The sequence below is a fragment of the Lontra canadensis genome, unplaced genomic scaffold, assembly GCF_010015895.1.
Source record: "Lontra canadensis isolate GAN:19392208 unplaced genomic scaffold, GSC_riverotter_1.0 scaffold21, whole genome shotgun sequence".
Lineage (NCBI taxonomy): Eukaryota > Metazoa > Chordata > Mammalia > Carnivora > Mustelidae > Lontra > Lontra canadensis.
The window spans coordinates 17,097,222-17,117,763 of NW_022631015.1; the positions used below are offsets into that span (position 1 = coordinate 17,097,222).

General features: G+C 44.6%; 1 long non-coding RNA gene across 1 annotated transcript; it reads left to right on the forward strand.

The window, feature by feature from the left end:
* Positions 1-310: 310 nt before the first annotated feature.
* LOC116870096 lies at positions 311-19,845 on the forward strand. The gene is made up of 3 exons (XR_004383179.1): positions 311-367; positions 15,913-15,917; positions 19,807-19,845. It is a non-coding gene; the product is annotated as an uncharacterized LOC116870096 (long non-coding RNA).
* Positions 19,846-20,542: the final 697 nt, after the last annotated feature.

The window sequence follows — 20,542 nt, forward strand, 5'->3', positions numbered from 1 at the left end:
TTTTTTAAAAGAGGGGAAGGCAGACAGCTGTGGTTGGCTCTTCCTTATACAGGTCTTCAACCAATTTCCCTATGTCCAGATCCAGTTCTCACTCCCCATCTCTGTTGTATATGCTGCATCTCAGTCAAGATCCCCTTTGGGTTCTGTCAAGCAAGTTAAGTCCCTTCAATGTAGAAGCACTGTCCCTCTTTATTTATACATTAGGTGGTTACTTTTTGCTCTGGTTCATCCATTGGTCAGTGCTTTTCCATCTGTGTTCCATTCTCTAGAAATGTCCTGAACTCTTTTCTGCCCTGATGGCCTCCCCTCATTACTGTTTATTTTGGAAGGCTTATACTTTTAAAAATGATTGCTTTAATTAAAGTGGGTTCTCACAAAAAGGGAAGAGATACTTCAATTCCTGCAGGTCTCCCATTCTAAAGCATTTTTTTTAAAAGATTTTATTTATTTATTTGACAGACAGAGATCACAAGTAGATGGAGAGGCAGCAGAGAGAGAGAGAGGGAAGCAGGCTCCCCGCTGAGCAGAGAGTCCCAACGTGGGACTCGATCCCAGGACCCTGAGATCATGACCTGAGCCGAAGGCAGCGGCTTAACCCACTGAGCCACCCAGGCGCCCAGGTCTCCCATTCTGAAATGAAATTCTATTTTATATAATTAAGCTCCCACATACACTGTGTTTAGTGCAAAAACATTTATGCCTGTTACACCTACCTTTACATTCTACCTAATAGAAAAATAAATGGCCTCTTTTGTCCCCGTTAAGGCTTGTCTGCCTTGAATTTAACTTTGCTACTAATATTTCAGTTTTCATTTTCTTTTTGTTAAGTGCTATGCTTTTTAAATCTTTAGAATTTCATTTAATATGTATATAATAATGGGTACAGTTTTTCTAACCCCTTCCTCCCTCATCCAGAGTTTCATTTACTATTATATCTTCAGAGTTTTCACACGAAGATAAAAACAATATCTGATTAAGATGAAATATGGTTTCTAGGAAATAACCGGGGAAGGTTCAGTAATAATATTCACAGGAAAGAGTGAACCCAACCAATCTGGAGGAAGAGTCCAGTATTAATAATAGAGAACACTTAACATATCACCCATCCCAGGGCTATTTTAATTATAGAGTGTTAATTGCTTGAGAATTTAAAGGATAAATGTTAACAAGGCTTTGGAAAGGAGAAGAGAATAGATTGGTTCTGAAATTAAGTAGTTGTTTTACCTTGGACAGATTGCTTAGTAAGCTTCTCTCGTGTGCTAAGCACTTTGCTGGGTGCATGGGATACAACAAGCAATATATGAGCCAGACCCTGAACATGCTCTAAATGGATAGACGTATAATCAAGTCATTTAGCACAGGGTCCTAACTACATTGTATTCCAGGTGGAGTGATGGTACAAATAAGGTAGTGATTAAATTTCCTTAAATAGGCCCAGAAATGGCTTAGCATAATTGTGCCTCTAAATTTCTATCTTGATTGCGAAGATTCTTGTAATTTCTGATATCTAGTTCTATGATGCTCTACCTGAAGAAATAGCACCTTACTTCCTTAAAACAATGGCTTTTGTGCACCTGAATGAATTCACAGGTGGTACCCAAATGTATAACTCAGGACCCAACCAGAAGACGGAGCGACAGAGTAGTTGGAATAAAGGAAGTTTAACTTAAGGACTTAGTATCTATAATAGAGGATTAGAGTAATGGGGGAACTGACCTGGAAGAAGTAAAGAGAACTTAAAAGAATTCAGAAATCAGATAAAAGGGGCATCATTACATCTAGGAGTGGGATGGAACATTCCCTCTCCCTTCAGGCCTGAGATACAGACTTTGCTGCAGTGAGTGTCATTACTTGGCTCAGGGGATACTGCAGGAGTCCCTGAGATGCTGTGCTTGTGGGTCTTGCTGGAGATGGACCCTCTGAGACGCCGGAGCCATCCACAGGGACGTGCTATGCCCTGCAATTCACTGCAAGGCCAGTTGAGGGGGTGCTGGGAAAGCAACTGGCCACTGAGGGCTGCTGGCTGCCCCCATAGGCTGTGGGAAGCCGGTGCTGAAGAAGCCATTCGTTATAGGAACGGTTCCTTGTAGAGCTGGATATGCAGAAGGCATGAGCCACAGGTGTCCAAACTGGAGAAATCAGGAGCTGTAGGAGCCTGGCAGAAGGAGCTTAGCACACCACGAAGAGAAAAATACCTCTTTTAATCCACTGTCCCCCCATCTCCCTCCACTGACAAAGCTTAGCGTTATACCAACTAGCAAAGAAGAAATATTCGAAAGGACCATATCCGTGTCTATGGAACGGACAGTGAAGAGTGGATTTAGAGTTTAGAGGCAAACACACTGATAATTAACACAATAGGATAAATGTTTGTGACTTTTTCTGAAATGGATCATCTCTTTGAAAACTCACCTCATATTTCTAGGTTCATCCCTTATGTTCTACAGATGGTCTGTGGTTTACTTTCTCTGATGGGATTTTTGTTTTTGTTTTCTATTTCTAGGATCCTATATTTGTCTTTCCTGGGTTAGCTAGTCCGTCTTCTCACTGAACCCTCCGTGGTAACTCTGCTTGTCATTGTCTTTCTCTGGCTCTTCCCCTTTTGTTAAATTTTTAGCCTTAGTCTTCTCAACATTCCGAGGAGTGCAGGACTTCTCATGGGTAGGAGTTGGAATGAGTTTGTAGCCCTTCAGGATTGATTTTAATATCCTAGAGGTATTATATAGAATGGAACACATTCCAAGTGCAGTGTCTGATGTTGAAGACAGATGTCAGACAGCCTTACTTCCTGTAACCAGGGTACTGTATACTTCCTTGTGGTTGGATTGCAGATTTTTTTGGCTGTACAAACTTGCTACTTCTTGGTTTCAAGGAAGTTGAACAGGTGATGTGGTCTAGTATGGAGTCACCTGTGTGTTAAAAGTTACCTTGTGACATAGGATATTTCAGTGGTGGCGAGATTGAAGTGGAAAATAAACAACAGCAACTTGATTAAAAGGAACTTCCTTTAACAAATATAAGGTCCAAGCCATTGGTGTCTTAGAAGAGGGAAGATAGCAGCAAACATACTGAAAGAACCATCTTAACCAAGGAACAATTCAACAGTGATCAATAACTAATAACAAGAGCACATTCTGGAAACAACCCAACTGAGGCTGGTAAAAGAAGGTCCAGAACTGTAGACTTGAGCCCAGACCTCCTCCTTGTCATTTCCTCCAGTGCTTGTGCAATACTTTGCTAATATGTATGAATCTGCTAAGAGTAGGGATATTGGAAGAGCTTTCAGTAGTGATGCATAATCTGATGAATTAATGCTTGCCACTATTAATCATCGTGACGATAGTAATAGTGGGCAGTACTTGAAAGTCCGCTGTGTGTCGGGTGCATTGGCATTATCATTAAAACTACATTTACTACCACTTAACAAGGTATAGATTATAATCAACAGTTATGAGAACTTCAGGTCTTGTACTATCATCAGATAACTTGATACGGTAAATGTAGGGCCAAGTTTTGAACATAGGTATCAGCTCTGTGAAGGCAGGAATCATTGCTGTCTTGTTCACTTGATACCCCTAGTGCCTTGAAAGTGTCTTTCGCATGATAGCTGTACAGTAAATATTTGTGGAGTGAATGAATAATTCCCACATCTGAATGCTTTCCACTGTCTTCTCTTTATTGTTTTACTCTAAGGTTATCTAGGAATTTGGGCCAAAGTCCTCTCAGTTCTGTACAGCAGATATTCCATGGGTTTCTGAGAATGGGAACATATTAGAAGGTAGTAATCTTTGGCTGGTGACCTGGAGGTCCTTGTAGGAACAGGCAATCCACAATGACTGGCATAAATTAGAAGTAATGATAGACCTTCAGGGGTAAACCTTCATTTAGTAAATGGTTTTGTCCTTCTGTTTAATACATTCGATACAGGCATCTTTAATTTAGGAAGTATAATCTAGGAAGTACAGAGCCCAGGGGAACCCCTGGGAGGTCCTCAGGAAGTCTGTCAATAACAAAATTGTATGCAAAATTGTGTATGTATTTATCTGAAAGGAGGGTTCTATGACTTTGCGGGGGACTGTGACACTAGAAAGAGAAACAGTGTTCAATGGGAACATTTATCATTTAAATTCTGGGGAGTAGGCATTCGTATATCATGTCGGAATTAGAAAGAGGCATTCTTTTTGTTGTTTTTTAGTAGAAGGAGAAATTTTGTTTTCTCCTACAAATAATGGATTTAAGAGGGTTTTTAGGTATAATTGACATTCCTGAGCTTCAGGCTGAGGCATATTTCCTATTGAAAAGTCCAAGTCACTCATTATGTCCAAGCCCAGAAGAGAATATTAATTAATTTCCAACATATTTTGTGGCAGGATGAAAATAAGTTGGTCTCTTTTTCTGACCACCCAAGCTGCCAGCTACCCTGAATGCTTTTTCTTGTTCCTTCATGTTTTGGGTCCAAGCTAGCTAAAAACAGGGCCTTTTAGAGGTTTTCTTGAAATAAGGTGGTGAGCATTTACCTGTCCCTAAACAAAACCCACAGACCTGCTTGCCTGATTTTGGCAATCAAAGCCGCATGGCCGCTAGCAAGTTTGTCTCCGCTTTGATCTGTGATGTGTATGACACTATATTTTTTGGCTGCTCTAAAGCAGACTGCCAATTAGATCCAAATGTGTCAGACGGCCTCAGAGAAGGTACTAGTGGCCAAGTTTCCATTAGTGGTTCCTACTGATTGATGCCTGCAGCATTCTGTTCATTTAGAAATAGAAACCTATTCTCATCTTTAATCTTGGGGCTGGGAGTTGAAGTAATGGGGAGGAGAAAGTCCCAGAACACAATTCAATCTCTTTGTATCTCGCAGCTTTTAACTGTTGTTTCTCTTTTAACACAGTTAAGACTCAAAACAATAGGAGGCTGTGATTCTCTTATTCAGAGGAGATATGCTTTTTATTTCCTCATGTGTAGAAGGATGACGGGAAGAGGGAGCAAAGCCACGTTTATTGAAAACAGTGCTGTGCCTACAACTGTGTTGGATGCTTTCAGGTGTGACCTCATTTGATTCTCTAAAAACTCGAAGAAATAGGAATTAGCATTCTGCATACTGTTGAGCAATGCGCAGTTCAGAGAAGAGAAAAAAAAACATTCTTCTGTGTTGTATCCATTGTAAGAGGCAAACCAGATTCTCCTTGGTAGCTGTTGGGTTCAACAGCCTGTGCTGTTTCCACTCCCCTGTACAATAATGTGAGTGATTTCGGCGCCAATCCCTCTAGCACCTGAAAAGAGCTTTGGGCAAGTCTCGAGTGCACAATGGAAACTGGGATAGTTAGGCTAGAAGCTAGCTTGTGAGTCACCATAGACCATTTAGAGGAAAAAAAAAAAAAAGACCAGGGACTTAATTTCTAGATTTCATCTTTGCATTAATACTTAGAAATAGGCTGGTTTTTATTTTTTTACCTTCTATTCCTAGGCTGTAGTCACTTAAAATGAGATCGCTATTCTCAGAAACAAACTGCACCCGGGGAAGAGGATGGAGGAGAGAAAAACCAAACCTCTCTTCTTTCTTTGTTAATGAGTCACATTGTCTGCACTCGGTTTTCCATTGACACCAGCTGGAACGGGTTTCACCCGTCTCTCAAGGAGGAGCCTAGTGATTGTTTATGGGGCCTGCATTCTATTTGTGGTTCCAGTTAATTCTGGAAACTCAAAACTCATTCAAGTGAATATATGCTGGAGAATACTTTCTTCTTTCTCGAGGCGTTTGATCCGGTATTTGGGACTGTGTTACACAAAAGTTGATGAGGTATACTTCACTACGGCTCTTCAGGGAGGGAGGGTTTATAGTAATGAGAACTTTTAGCTGTGGTGAATAGCCTAGAGCAGAGGTTGGCAAACTTCTTCTGGAAAGTTCCAGATAGTAAATATTTTAGGCTTTGTGGGTCATATGGTCTCTGTGGCAACTACTCAGTTCAGCTGTGATGGAGTGAAAAGAGCTATAGACAATCTGTAAACAAATGGGTACAGCTGAGTTCCAGTAAAACTTACTTGCAGAAACAGGAGGGGGACCAGATTGGCCTGTGAGTTGTAGTTTGCCAAACCCTAGCCTAGAGGATATCTCAGGTTTGTCCATATATATGACACTCTCTGCCAAGCACATAAGAAATGCTCAGTGATGTTTTTTAAATGACCTAATGCCCGTGTACGAAAGAGCAGCAAAACTCACCATGGCCTGAAATTGTAGGTTGGAAACCTAATGCCCAAGATGATGGTATTTGGAGGTGGGGCCTTTGGGAGGCGAAAAGGTCATGAAACGAGAGCCCATGTGAAAGGGATTAGTGCCCTTAAAAAAGGGACCACAGAGAGCATGCTTGTTTCTGTCCGGTGAGGGTGGAGCAAGAATTTGGCGTTCTGCAACCTGGAAAAGGCTCTCGCCAGAAACAGTGTGCTGGCATCCCAGTCTTGACTTCTGGCCTCCAGAACGGTGAGCAATAAATTTCTGTTGTTTACAAGCTGCCCAGTCTGTGGTATTTGGTTACAACAGCCTGAAGAGACTAAGATATCTTTCTAGACTTGATTCCTATCAACTGTGTGGTAAATTAGGAGTTGGTAGGAATAGCCTCCATTTATAGGTAGAAAAATGAAGCATGAGAAACTAGGACCTGAAAAGTTGTAGGCAAATTTTCACTTAAAATTCAAGCTTCTTTTAGGCTTTTTTTCCTTCCCACACCTTAGCTTTATTTATTTATTTATTTATTTTAAGTCAGGTATAATTGGCACATAGTGTTACGTTAGTTTTCGGTGTAAAACATAGTGATTGACAAGTGTATACATTGTTATGTTTACAAGTGTAGCCACCCTCTGTCACCATCCAGCACAACTACAGTATCACTGACTGTGTTCTCTATACTGAATCTTTTATCCCCATGACTTACTCCTCCTCTAACTAGAAGCCTGTACCTCCTACTCCCTTTCACCCATTTTGCCCATCTCCCTACCCCCCACCCTCCCTTCTGGCAACTGTCAATTTGTTCTCTGTATCTATGGGTCTGATTCTGCTTTCTTGTTTGTTCATTGGTTTTGTTTTTTGGATTTCACATATAAATGAAATCCTGTGGTAGAATTCAAACATCTCGATTCTATTTAGTGCCCCATTTTCTGAAACCCCCCCCTTGGTTTTATTTTATCATTTATTCTAAGGAAAGCTTTTTTATTTTTTTACCCCAAAGAGAATATTATTTCTGCTGTGTCAGATAAGGTACGCTGTGCTGCAAGAGACGGAAAACCTGGTTCAAACAGCATTAAACAATACAATACACGGAATTTGTTGGGTGATCTAATCAGAAAGTCTAGATATAGAGTGGGTTCCAGACAGGCGTGGCTTAGTCACTCAAAGTTACCAAGAACCCAGTTCCACTTTGCTGCTTTGTTCTGCCTTCCACTTCATTCTTTCTCTATCCGTTCCCACCACGTACAACACCCCTTAAGGTTTTCTTGCTTGGGAATGCTCAAACTTCTGCTGACCTTGGCTGGCTAAAGAAACACAACATAGAGAAGAATGGACTAACACGTGTCCTGTCTTGGGCGTGGGAAAAAGAATGCAATTACACAAATCAGTCCAATATTTGGAGGTCTTGAAAACTAGGCACAAACCAGAGAGTAGGTGCCTTCTAGGGAAGGGAGCTCCTTTGGGGGTATGCAACAGTCTAGCAGTTATGCTGAGCCCGAAGCCAATGAGAGTCCCTGTAGTCACAGGAGAAAGTGAGCGACAGGGGTGGATGGACAGGTAGGGAAGGACCAAATCCTGAAGCCATCTGAAAAAGTCGGTTTTTATCTCCGAGTTGAACCGGGGATTGCTGAAGGATTTTGAGCGAAAGAATGAAATCAGACTTGAACATTAGAAAAATTACCCCAGCAGCTTCGTGGAAGGAGGTTCAGGGAGAAAAGCAATGAACCTCATCCAGTTAGCTGGATGTAGCATAGCAATGGCGGGAAGAGAAGAGTAAGGCCTCTTACTCGTTGGATACAGGGAAAGTGAAGCAACCAGAATGACTTGTGGGCTACTATTTCAGCAGCTGGGAGCATGGTGTCGCCACAGACCCTGATGAAGGAATCTACCTATCCCTGTGCGTCTGTTGTGGGAGCCTGGGCTGTATTGGGTAGCCTCATGTGGGATGAGGAGAACTGTAATGGAGGGCACCATCCCCAGATCGTCTCCTGGTTCAAGTCTGGGGTCGGGAGGTAGGGGAGTCTTTGCAAACATCTGTAACCAGGTTATAGCCTTGGTTCCTGCTGTGTCTGAGAAGTATAGAGAGCTGGCCAGATTGGATTCCGACGGAGCCACAGAGCTCCTGGCCGCTCAGCTTTTCCAAATTACTACGGGGTGGGATCCTTGTGGAGGGAAAGCTGGGCTCGCTCTCTAATCCCCTCTACCTGCTCTTGCTAATGGAACATACTCAAATGGTCAGAGCCACCATCAGCCCTAAAGGGAAAAAATGCCTCTATTGCTTCTGTAACGAGCAGGCAAGAGGGGGTGCCATAGGCATTCTATGGTGAGGGACATGAGGGGGCCATCCAGAGCCCTGGGTCCGTCGTCTGTGACTCAGCCGGGCCTCCTAAAGCGTAGTCCACACACGTGCAGGGGAAGAAGGGGATTGAAAAGACCCTTGTCATTGTTCTGGCCTTGGGAATGTAGGTCAGAGGCAGCTCTGCCGTCACTGCAAAAGGGCTCCCAGCATCTCTTCCAAGGCAACATCCTGTGTTAAGCTGTGGACCGTAGCAGCGCCGGGGCCAGGGTGCCAGTGACCAGCAGACGAGGGGGGGGTGGGGCAGGGGACTGCATGGAGATCGTGTGGGTGGTCACCACTTTGCCAGACACCCTCTCCTCCTCCAGGGGTCCAGCTCCAAAGACCTGAATGTTAGGAGTGGTGGGTGGGAGGTGCACCAACAGATGACTGAATAAAGATCGGTTCTTTAGTTAGAAAACGTTTTGAGACAACGGTAAAAAAGGATTCAAAATGAAAACATGGGTGTCGTTCTCATTAGAGATCCGGGAAGCCTTTGAAAGCTTCAGTGTGGGTGAGCTGCTTTTCAGGTAAAACCAGTCCCTTAATCCCAGTCGAATAGGCAGACGGGGCAGAAATGGTGCAGAAGAAAGCCTTTCTGCCTTCTCTTGGCTTCCTTCCTCCCCGGCTTTTCTGTTTCTTTGCAGTGTATTAAAATGCCCTCTCCTGTTACGGTGGCAAAGCGAGGAGTCCCTTGCTCTTGGTTTTAGGAGCACACGAACACCTGAAGTTTGACTAAGGACCTCAACAGCCTGTATTGGACGTTCATGGTGGGCCAGGCATTGTGTTGCGGTTGAAGATCAGGGGAGAGGCGATCAGCGAGTTGGTCCCCGCTCTCAGGATGCCCACTGTTTCTGGGGGAGAACAGGTGTCTTTCTAAGTAATTGTGACTGGCAGAACATAGTCCGTGATCTAAAGCTATAAAAAACCTAGCAGGCAATGCAAAGACCAATACAGGTATTTGGACAAGAGACATGGGGGAAAATCTCAGGGAAGAATGGACCTAGAGAGCGAAAGCAACAGTGACAACAGACACCATTGTTACTGGTGAGGAACTGGAAGGTTTTGAGGGTTTGTGTTTTGCAAACTCAGCTGGGGTGGGGGGGGGGTGGGGGAAACCCAGCAGGAGACGATCTAGAAGTAACTTGCTTCCCCTGGGGTCCTGGATTCAGGACAGTAGCTTTTTCATAGTTAGGATAATTTTAACACCTGGGGTGCCTAGGTGTGCAGTTGGTTGAATGTCTGAATTTTGATTTCGGCTCAGGTCATGATCTCTGGGTCGTGAGATCAAGCCCCATGTTAGGCTCCACACTCAACAGAGAGTCTGCTGGAGAGTCTCCTCTGCCCCTTTTCCCTGTGCATACGCTCTCTGGAATAAATAAATAAATCTTAAAAAAAAGTTTCACACCTGGTGGGGTTTGAAACCAGATAAACAGCAGCTGACCCTTATGGAAGCAGGCAGGATGGGTTTCCACAGAAACAGATTAAACAGTCTCTGATTTAATGGCTAAGTCAGGAAAGAAGAGGTCCGTTTTTTCCTTTGTTAACATTTATTGGGAGTCCTTTCTGGGTACTGGGGAAACCCCCTGATTACCAGGAGTGTAGAGTCCGAGGGAGGAGACCTATTTTATTGCCTCAAACAGGACACTGATCTTAGGAGAGACTCCAAAGACACCGAAACCATTCATCAATCCATCTGTCTCTTAGGCCTCTGCTCTGTGCAAACCAAGACAACTAACCATTCGTGAGGTCTTGTTTCATCTCCTCCTCGAAGTGTGTTTCCAAAAACTTGAGGAAAGGATGTGCCCACCTCCTTTTGGTTCAGTGACTACTCTTCAGATGACTTGGTTGGATTGTTAAGTACCTTCAGGGTTGGCAGAGCGCCTCCTAAGAAGAGTGGAAAAACGCAGAGGTGACCCTCCAAGTGCTCCAGGTGGGGTGGTGTGGGGTGGGGAGCTCCATTACAGAGTATCTGTTGAGCACTGCGCTAGGTACTTCATGGGCGCTATTTTAGTCAGTCCTCGGGACTCCTGAATGAACTAGGTAGTATCTTCCAGAGACTGAAGCAGACCCAGACTCTCAGAGGTTAAGTAACTAGCCCCAGGCCTATCTGCTCAGCAGGGATGCAGCCATGACTCATGGGCCAGGCTTTATGCCACCCTGCTCTGCCACTCATGGGTTGAGAGCTGTTCTATCAGAAAACAAACAATGCTGTTCTTTCATTGTGCTCCTAGCAGAAAAGGAGAAAGGGCAAGCAGTACGATTCCACCAGCAACCTTGCTACTGCTGGGGCAACACTGGCAAATTTTTTTGGTCCACTGCCATAGTAAGAAATCTCTTTGAACAGGAAGACCCAATACAATTTTATACAAAAAATTTCATGAAGCAATTCCGACAGGTCCTAAGTGTGACGTGCTCTGTCCTTCTCTTGAAGTAAATCTGTTCTGTTTGTTCAATTCTTAAACAATGAGGTCCTGACTCTCTCATTTGGGGGGGTTGCCCGAATAGTGAAAGCACTCATTGGGTGTAACAAATTGGAGATTTGTTTGTTGCTTTGGACAAAGGAATTTTGACAACCTCCTTCCTCTTTTGCATACACCCCTCTGCCTAAGGACATGATGTTATCCTTTCATGAATGACTTTTCCCATCCAAGCTGTCTGGTTCTATTTATGAAAGAAATAAGTAATTTATCTGTCTCCAGGAGACTTTCACTCTCATTTACATGCAGGGTTACACCCCAGGATAGAGTGTGCTTCTTGAACCTTCCTAGGGACACAGGACTCCAGCTAGTCCTCAGCCAAGGGGGAGTCTTGAATGTGACGAAACTGACCGTGTCTGCAAGAAAAATTCTTTAGGTCATCTAGAGGTTCTCCCACAGGGCTCCTACCTGTGAGTAAATAGTTTTTAAAACAGCACTCTTTTCCTTCAACCATGGAAACTTTGCTAGATTTGGTGGTCTCAAACCTGTAATGTTTGAGGGCAGTCGGGTTTGGTGAGGTGGGCTTGATGAGACTTTCCGAGTGGAGGGGATCCCATTTGAGTATCGTGCTGGTCAGATCTGTTGGGGTGTGGAGGGACCTTTGGGAATGTTTGAAGGTTGTTTGTACGCTGCCACGTGATAGACACCTGCTAACATTGTTGCTCTTAGGTGTGATGAGGAGTAGGAACAAAGCTCCTTCTCCTGTGTGTAAGAGAAGGCAGGACTTCTCTTGACACAAGTGACAAAATTTTCTTCCCCTGACCACAAAAATTGTTGCTGTTTATTTCACCAATAAATCCTGTACGTACTGATTTTCCGTTACATGGTAAATCTTACGCCGGGCGTTGTGGAGGCTGGAAACAAAGAGATGTGGTCTCTGCCCTTGAGAGGCTTATGATCAGTCCTTAGGGAGAAGAGAGGTTAAAACAGAACTCTCGGGACGCCTGGGTGGTTAAGCAGCTGCCTTCGGCTCAGGTCATGATCCCAGTGTCCTGGGATCGAGTCCCACATCGGGCTCCTTGCTCTGCAGGGAGCCTGCTTCTTACTCTCCCTCTGCCTGCCACTCTGTCTGCCTGTGCTCGCTCTCTCTCCCTCTCTCTCTGACAAATAAATGAATAAAAAAAACTAAAAAAAAAAAAACAAAAAGCAGAACTCTCGTGAAAAGTCCATAGTGCCTCTGTCCATGCTGAATGGTATGCTGCTGAGCATGAGGGGAAAGTGAAATGGTCAGACGAGTCAGGAGTTCAGACCTGCCTCGTGGTCTATCAGAGAACCTCCATGTTAGAAATTAAAGACTGGGGACGCCTGGGTGGCTCAGTTGGTTGGACGACTGCCTTCGGCTCAGGTCATGATCCTGGAATCCCGGGATCGAGTCCCGCATCGGGCTCCCAGCTCAATGGGGAGTCTGTTTCTCCCTCTGACCTTCTTCTCGCTCATGCTCTCTCACTGCCTCTCTCTCAAATAAATAAATCTTAAAAAAAAAAAAAAAGAAATTAAAGACCGCAGTGAGGAGGCAGCAGGGGTCTGTTTGTCTGGAAGATTCTACTCTGTAACCTGTGGCCCTCAGGATTTGTTTAACCTGCTTTGTGTTGATTGAACTTGGGTTTCAAGACCTCCCATGCATCATGGGATTCACCTGAGGCCTTGGGAAGAGGACTTAATTGAAGGACTGTGACTTCTGAGTCTTGGTATGTTAGCTCAGGAAACCATAGCAAAATATCCTAGGCTGGCTGGGTTAAATAATAGAAACGGATTTCTTGCAGTTCTAGAGACTGGAAGTCTAAGATCAAGGTGCTGGCAAAGGAAGTTTCATTGTGAGGTCCCTTCCCTTGGCTTGTAGGCTACTGTCCTCTGCCATGACCTCTTTGTGGAGAGTGCTCTGATCTGTCTTCTTACAAGGACATTTGTGTTATCGTGGGAGCCCTACCCTCATGCCCTCATCCAGACCTTACATCCCAAATGCCCCCCTTCCAAGTAATATCACAATAAGAGTTAGGGCTTCAGCATACAAACTTCATGGGGTACAAGCATCCAGTATATAACATTTGGTATGTTCAGATTCTGTGGTGGAATGGAGAAAGGGAAAAGCACGATAGAGCTTCCCCCTCCGCTGCCACCTTTGAGCTTTGCGATAGACAGAATGCATCCTAAATACTCCCATTTGATGTGTTTGCTTCTTACAAGGTCACATTAATTTCAACATTTTTGCCATATTTGAAGTTGAGGCTCTGAATGTGAAATTGGACGGCTGCCATAGTGTTGTGCCCCAAATTATGTATGGACTACGAAGACCTCTTGAATGCGTGTGCCTGAGAAATGTACGCTCTGCTAGCCAGTCCTATAATGTATCCATCAGCTTCCATTTTTCATCTCCTATACGTGTATTACAGAGGCCACTTTTCGATTCCTTCCCAGATAACTGCCTCATCCTGACTTAAGGACTGTGGAGAGTTCTTGGCACTATATCCCTCCTTTGAGTCCTCCCTTCAGTATTTCCAGTGACCTCTTCCTTCTTGAGCCTACTTCTCTGCCTCTTCATTGCCCAGAAAGCCCTCAGTTAAGTAGCCATGAGTTGTTTGTGTTTTTATTTTTCTGGCTCTGGACCAGGAGGAGCCATGCCTGGTACATTCATTTAAGATAAGCAGGGCTGGGCTGTAGTTAAGTGTTTATAAGGAATGTTCCAAGGAAAATGGTGTGCGGGAGAAGGTCAGACGGGGTGAGTACCCTCTGAGCCAGTATCAGAAGACGCCCCAGCTGTGCTGGGTGAGGTAGTGCTTGAACTGTGGGAAAAGGGTCCCATTGCCTCCGTCATGGTCATGGCCACTGAGCTTCTGAGGCTTTTCTTCCAAGTAAAGCAGGGACCTGGGCAAATTCCAAGGAAAGGGACCCTATTCATTCAATGTCAATTTTTCTTTGCAACATTCAGTTTCTTCTAGTGCTTTGCCAAGGGGGTCTGTGGAGGCAGATCTGTTCTTCTGGATGACCCAACCTAAGTGCCACTGCTCAGGTCGTTACAGATGTCCTAATGATTATATGAAGCCATAGATATGTGAATGGAAGATGTGTAGGGTTTATTAGTCCAAAGTTCTTGATTTCAGGTGAAGAAAGCAAGGCCCACAGGGATGGTGTGTTGTGTCCCTAAAAAAAGCTGGAACTATATCTGGGTCTCCTGACTCCCACTCAAATCACTGTGCTACTCCTTGTGCCCTAGCTGGGAAAGCTTTTATATTTTTACTTATTTTTTTCATGGTTGAGATACATTTCCTTTGAGGATTGCCTAGTATCTTAGCTAAATCCGGGGAATTTTATTTTTAAAGTTTTTATTTATTTGACAGATCACAAGTAGGCAGAGAGGCAGGCAGAGAGAGGGGGTGGGAAGCAGGCTCTCTGCTGAGCCGAACGTGGGACTCGATTCCAGGACCCTGAGATCATGACCTGAGCCGAAGGCAGAGGGCTTAACCCACTGAGCCACTCAGGCACCCCTCCATCATGGTTTTGTTACTGTGTTTTACATCTTAAGGCTTCTACTAGTAGTAAAAATAAAGATTAATAGTACATTTTTATGGTAGGTTGTGTGTTTACCAAAGGTCCCTCAATAGGAAGCCAGGAGACAAAGTCTCCGCCATGCCACTAAGAAGCCAAGAGCATCTAGTAAGAGATCTGTGTCCCTTGGACCCTGATTTCTTTGTCACAAAAGGGTGAGTTAAATGATTTGAATTCTTTTGTAGCTCCCCAATTCAAGATCATTCCTCAAGGCAAGATACCCTGCTCCTGGAATCCTTGTGATTTGGTTGTGGATTTGACCAAACTCTGCCACAGCTGTTGATATGTTCAGTCCAGAAGTGTCTGGCTTGCTTGTTAAGACTCTGAGGGTCATGAGTAAGAGGCTGCCCGCCTTGTATTAAAAAACTCACTAGCAAGATTATGCAATTTGGGGATATAGGGGATGTCCAGAATGCTTTCATCCCTTTTCTCAAAATTTTGTTGTGATGAAAGTCCCCAGCTCAGCATTTGGCACGTAATAGCTACCCAGGAGTGTAGATCCCCCTTCCCTCTCGGTGTCACTTGTGGAGGCCAAGGACGGCTCTTGGTTAAGTTTTTCTGATTGCTCGGGGCAAGATCTCCAGTTGCCTTAAGTGAAACAGGCTTTGAGGCATTCTCCCATGGTTCTGTGCTTGACCACTTTGACCCACCTTTGGTCCTTTTCTGGCTGCTCTTCAGAACTGTCTGACTTCCCCAGGCTGTCGCTACATGTTTTAGAGTTGTTCCTTTTCTCTGTACTCCCCCAAACTTTCCTGTCCTGTGTTCCCTCAGGTTGTAACCGTTCTTACACATGACAGCCAATGACTTCTTGCTCCCAATCCTATACGTGTATGCATATACATCTACACTGACTCACGAGGGAAGGCAACACCATCTACAAACTCAGTCTGTAACAAATCAAAGAAAAACAGTAACTTCAAAGCTCCCACCAGATGCTAAGGAGTGATGAACTTTTTGTTTAGGAAAATACCAGATGGAATATTTTTGCTTAAAAAAAAAAAGAAGTGAAACCTCCTGGAATGATCTACAGAAGAGGAAACCAAAGTGCTGAACTACTTTGTGTAATAAAATTGAGGGACTGTGAGCTTTCTTGGGTGGAAGCTGGTGGGACATTGGTAAGGAATCCCTGGGTTTATGACAGAAGGAATGATGGTGGAAAAGTTGAGTCAGATACAGCAACATAGAAAATTATTGATGACTAAGGGAAGTGGACAAACTGGGCAGTGGGAATCCCCTATGTAGGACAGAAGCTTCAAGAACAGTGATGTCTTAGGACTCAGTGGCAAACTTTTCTTTAGTAGGAGCCGTAGTCTCCTATTAAACTTTACTGAAAGGTTTGGTCCACGAAGTAGGGCAGATCATTGCTTTGGGTATAGAAAGAAAGTGGGAGGGTAGTGGCCACAGGTGAGGGGATGGGTTGAGGAAAAGGCCAGTCTCTGCAGGAAGCAAGATGGTGGGTGGGACGGAGAAACTGGCAATCGTGGGGATTTAGAGTGAGGTAAACCAGGAAAACCTGCTTCCTGGATGCCTCAGAAATCAGGGAAGTGGGTTTCTCACCATGTGTTAGATAGTAGCTTGAGTTACTGTATTTGAATGTTTGTGGAAAGAATGACCTTTACATAGCTGGTAAACTAGGAGATCCTGAAATTATAGAAATAGGCATGTGCACACACAAAATGTACAGAATATACAAAATGATCTGGCTTCAGGTATACATTGGAGGACATGGTGTACTCTTATGCCCAAGTCCACAGTTGCACAGTGAAGTCCTACATGGAGCTTTAAAAAATTACTTTGCCCTGTCTACCCCCAAGTGTTTGTTTGTCTCAGTTGGCCAGGGTGAAGCCCAGGCATTGATTTTTATTAGAAATCAACTATTCACTTATGAGTTCATCCAACAAAATACTGAGCACCTACTCCATACCAGGTACAATGTTAGGTGATTTGCTGGAGTGGACTCCTTGAGGATAGGGTCTTGTCTTGCTTATTATGGATCCCAGGCATTGTCTGGCGCAGAGAAGGCATGTATGGTCTTGCTGAATTCTGACAACTATGAAAGTGGGACTCCATTATCCCCATGAAGCAGGGCTGGTGGTAACTTTGGGTATTGGAAGAAAGTGGGAAGGCAGTGGCCAAACGTGAGGGGATGGATGGATGGAGGAAACAGAGCAGCCTCCACAGGGAGCAAGATGGTGAGTGAGATTCAGAGAGATGAAGTGACTTGTCCATGTCCTATAGTTAGTGACTGGAGTGATGGCATTAAGATTGTCAGATCTGGTCTGTGTGATTCCAGATCCTCCTCCTACCACATCATGCTGCCCCTCCATTTGGGGTGGCCATCGTTCCATTCAAAGAGCCTTCTACAGCAAGGTAGTGAAAGTCCTCAGTTGACTCCTAGTACGCAGGTAGGATTGAGAATAATAGACCAATTGTTCTTTTGAGATAAAAATCTAGTTTTGATTCAAACCAGTAAAATACATTGGAAGTCTAATTTCCTCCTCTACTAGGGCTAATATTATCTGCCCAGTCTACCTTGTGACTTTGGAATGAAACCATATAGTCCTAGTTGAAACAGTTTTTGATAGAGGTAAGAAAGCTTTATAAAAGTGTACAGTATTTTTTTTTGCCCTTCGTAGTCCCACTGAGTCACACTTGTGAAGGGTTGTGTATGTGTAGGTTTGTACACCTAGCTACAGAGAAACCTAAAGACGTGTATACACAGATGCACATGTATGCATGTGTATTTCCAGCATCCCCCTGTCCTCTGGGGGCAAGGGGGTGCGAGGGCAGTGCTTAGACCACGGGTGTGTAAATCCCAGGGCAGCAGCGACCTCAGCCTTACCATAGCACTGCCAGGGCTTCCTGACCCGTTCTTGGGGTGATGGAATGAGTTTCATGTCTTGTTTCTGTTTCTGCCCTTGGATGTCTTCTGTGGAAGTCCTTTCCAGGTATAGGATCTAAAGGGGAGGGTAGCATAGGAGATGGGGTGCCCTGGAGAGCCATGGCCACTTTCCCAGCTCTCAGATGAAAGTATTTCATACTGATGTCCAGTTTTTTAGAGGGGCTATTGCCAGGATTGTACTCTCAGAGAACGGGTGGTGGCCCTTCTCAATGGCCATCTTGAATTCTTCCTAATCCTTGTTTATCTCCTTCCCCACGTTGAAAAGTTCAGGACGGAAGGTGTTCTGGGCACCTCCTTCCTGCTCTAGGGAAGGGAATCTCTTCCCAGGCCTTGGACTCTCCCCAGCGGGGAAGGACTGCCAGCTCTTACAAAGGCTTTGCTGTGCGCACGTTGGAACTGGGCTGGCCCAGGAGGGGCATGAGGCCCTGTGGTGCCAAAGAGGAAGCATTCCCAGGAATGGTTGAATGGGAGGAAAGGCTGTGAGTGGGCGTACTGTCAAGTCCGAGGAGGGGGTTCCAGTAAAAATGCAAGAAGTATGTTGTATTTCTCAACAGCCTAGGATGTACTTCCCATGTGGGCCGTCCTCAGGGAGGATTAAGTAATCTGGATTCAAGAACCTGGTTTTACTGCCCAGATAGCTTTTCTTTGAGAGCTCTTTCTCCTCCCCCCACCCCCATCTCATGTTTTTTTTTTTTGTGGTACCTGAGGTCTGAGGTTGAATCTGGGATATGGGAAGGTTCCTCTGGGTCCTGTTCAGTACAGGCTGGAATTTGTCTGAAGTATTTCAGGGAATCCGTGAGATCTTACAGTAGCAAGGGACCGAGATAACACATGTACTTTCATTCTCTTTATTAGTTAGAAAGTGGTATGAAGAATTATATTATTTGCGAAGTTTTGGTGGTCCTGTTGTGCTGTCTTGATTTCTGCTGAGTGTGTGTGCGTGTGTGTAGAGAGGAGAACCTCCACACTGAATTTAGGGTCAGAAAGAAAGATTCTGTAGATTTGAAAGTGTGGTTGCTGAGGGGCATGGGGGGAGGAAAGCACAGCAGGTGCACCAGTGTTAGCGGCACAGACCAGAAGAAGTTGGGGTTGGAGCAGAAGGAGAAAAGTTGGCTGCGTCTTCTTTTAAAAGCTATTAACGATGACTTTTCAGTGGGAAGAGATGGTAACTTAAAATCTCTTTAAGTCCCTTACATTCAGTCATTAGATATTAGTTCCTTTGGTTGAAACCCTGTCCTTTCACTTCCATTCTCACGGAAATATCGATGTTTCTGGAAGGGGTAACATGTTAAGCCATCTCTTCCTCTTTCTGTTCATTTTGTGTGCTAAAGGCGATTCATAAATAACCCACCACAGTTTACAAAAGCCTTTCAGATCCACTGTGGTGTTTGGTGCCCTCGTGTTTCTGTCCGGGAGCTGGATGAAATTCCAGCTCTAATGAGTATCCCAGGAAATGAGAACTCAGAGAAACTTGAAAGTCCTGGTCTCCTTGAAGCCCCATCGCTGGCCCCGTGCATTAAATCAGAATGTTGAGAGAATGGTAGCTTCTTCTGTTAGAATATTTGTTTCTTCAGCTCCTCTCAGCAAAGTGACCCGTGAGGGCGAGTTTGAAGTCTAGTATGTGAAATGCTCAGGAAAGATGTCCGCCAAGGCCGGTGTGTGGTTGCTCTTCTGCGGCGGGTTTCTGGCGCCATCTAGTGTTTCGTTGAAGTCATGGCCGGTGCTCGGCTCTCGCTCTTAGGAGGGCAGTGGTTGTAGTCAAGTCAGTCTTAGGGTGACAGAGTGGTTTTCTCAAACTGGAGTCTGTGGGTCATTGTATTTCTTTCTAGAGGTTTGCGAGAATTATTTTCTTCACCAATTTCTTTAGGATGGGGAAGAAAGACCTGATGAGCAAATCCACAGCCTGCCTTGTTCTATCCATGAGGTAGGAAGTAGTTGCATATTAACAGGTACACAGAGAACAATTATTGACCCCCCAAGAAGGGACCCTTCTAATGACCCTGAGCCATATAAGGCTAGGGGCCAAGTTGGCCTAGGAGGCACCTGCTACAGAGGGGGCACCAGTAAATATGCATTTGGGCCATGACTGATGGCGTGATTTCAGGCACAGTGACACATGCAGGAGGAAGACCGCAGGGTCTTAGGGAGTGAGGGATTCTTATTCCCATAGAAGCAGGCCGGGGGGTTGCTGTGTGTCTTTAAGATACAAGTACCACCCTGGTCCTTCTCTAGAAAGAGGGCTGAATTTTGTTTCTAAAAGATAAGACATATGGTGAGGTAAGAACATTTTAAGGCCTGAAACAGCATGTTAAAAACCCATCTATAGGGGCGCCTGGGTGGCTCAGTGGGTTAAAGCCTCTCCCTTTGGCTCAGGTCATGATCTCAGGGTCCTGGGATCGAGTCCCGCATCGGGCTCTCTGCTTTCTCCTCTCTCTGCTTGCCTCTCTGCCTACTTGTGATCTCTGTCAAATAAATAAATCTTAAAAAAAAAAAAAACCACAAAACAAAGCTTTACAAAGAGAAAACCATCTATAGACCCCATCCTTAATATCTCCAATTAGGGTTAGGGTTAGGGTCAGGGACCTTAACTGAGGGAGAGGGTGTGCATGAACCCTGATTTTAGAATAGTTCCCATTAGAGCAGAACTTCCCAAAATACAACTCTTGCCTCTAAGGGTGAGCTATGGAAGACCTACTTGGAAACAAATTGTTTGGTCTTTAGACATTTGAAGTCTTGCTGTTGGTAACTACGTGTAAGGCGTCAGCAAACATCCCTTGTCCTAGATTTTACCTGGCTTCTTACTGTTGAGCTGCGGTGGGGGCATGTAGCCGTGTCAGCCAAGGTTAGATCTAATCTGCACAGGGAAAGTCATGTGCTTTGAGCCTCCTGTTAGGAAATGAGAATCAATCTAATAAGGCAGCATCTACAGGCCTAAGATAAGACTGACGATACTTACCCTTCATTTCTGTTTCATTTTCTCATTTGCTTTTAGCAACAGCTGTGTGCATGAAAATTTGTGTGAGTCAAAATATGCTTTCACATCTGACTATTTAAAGGAAACT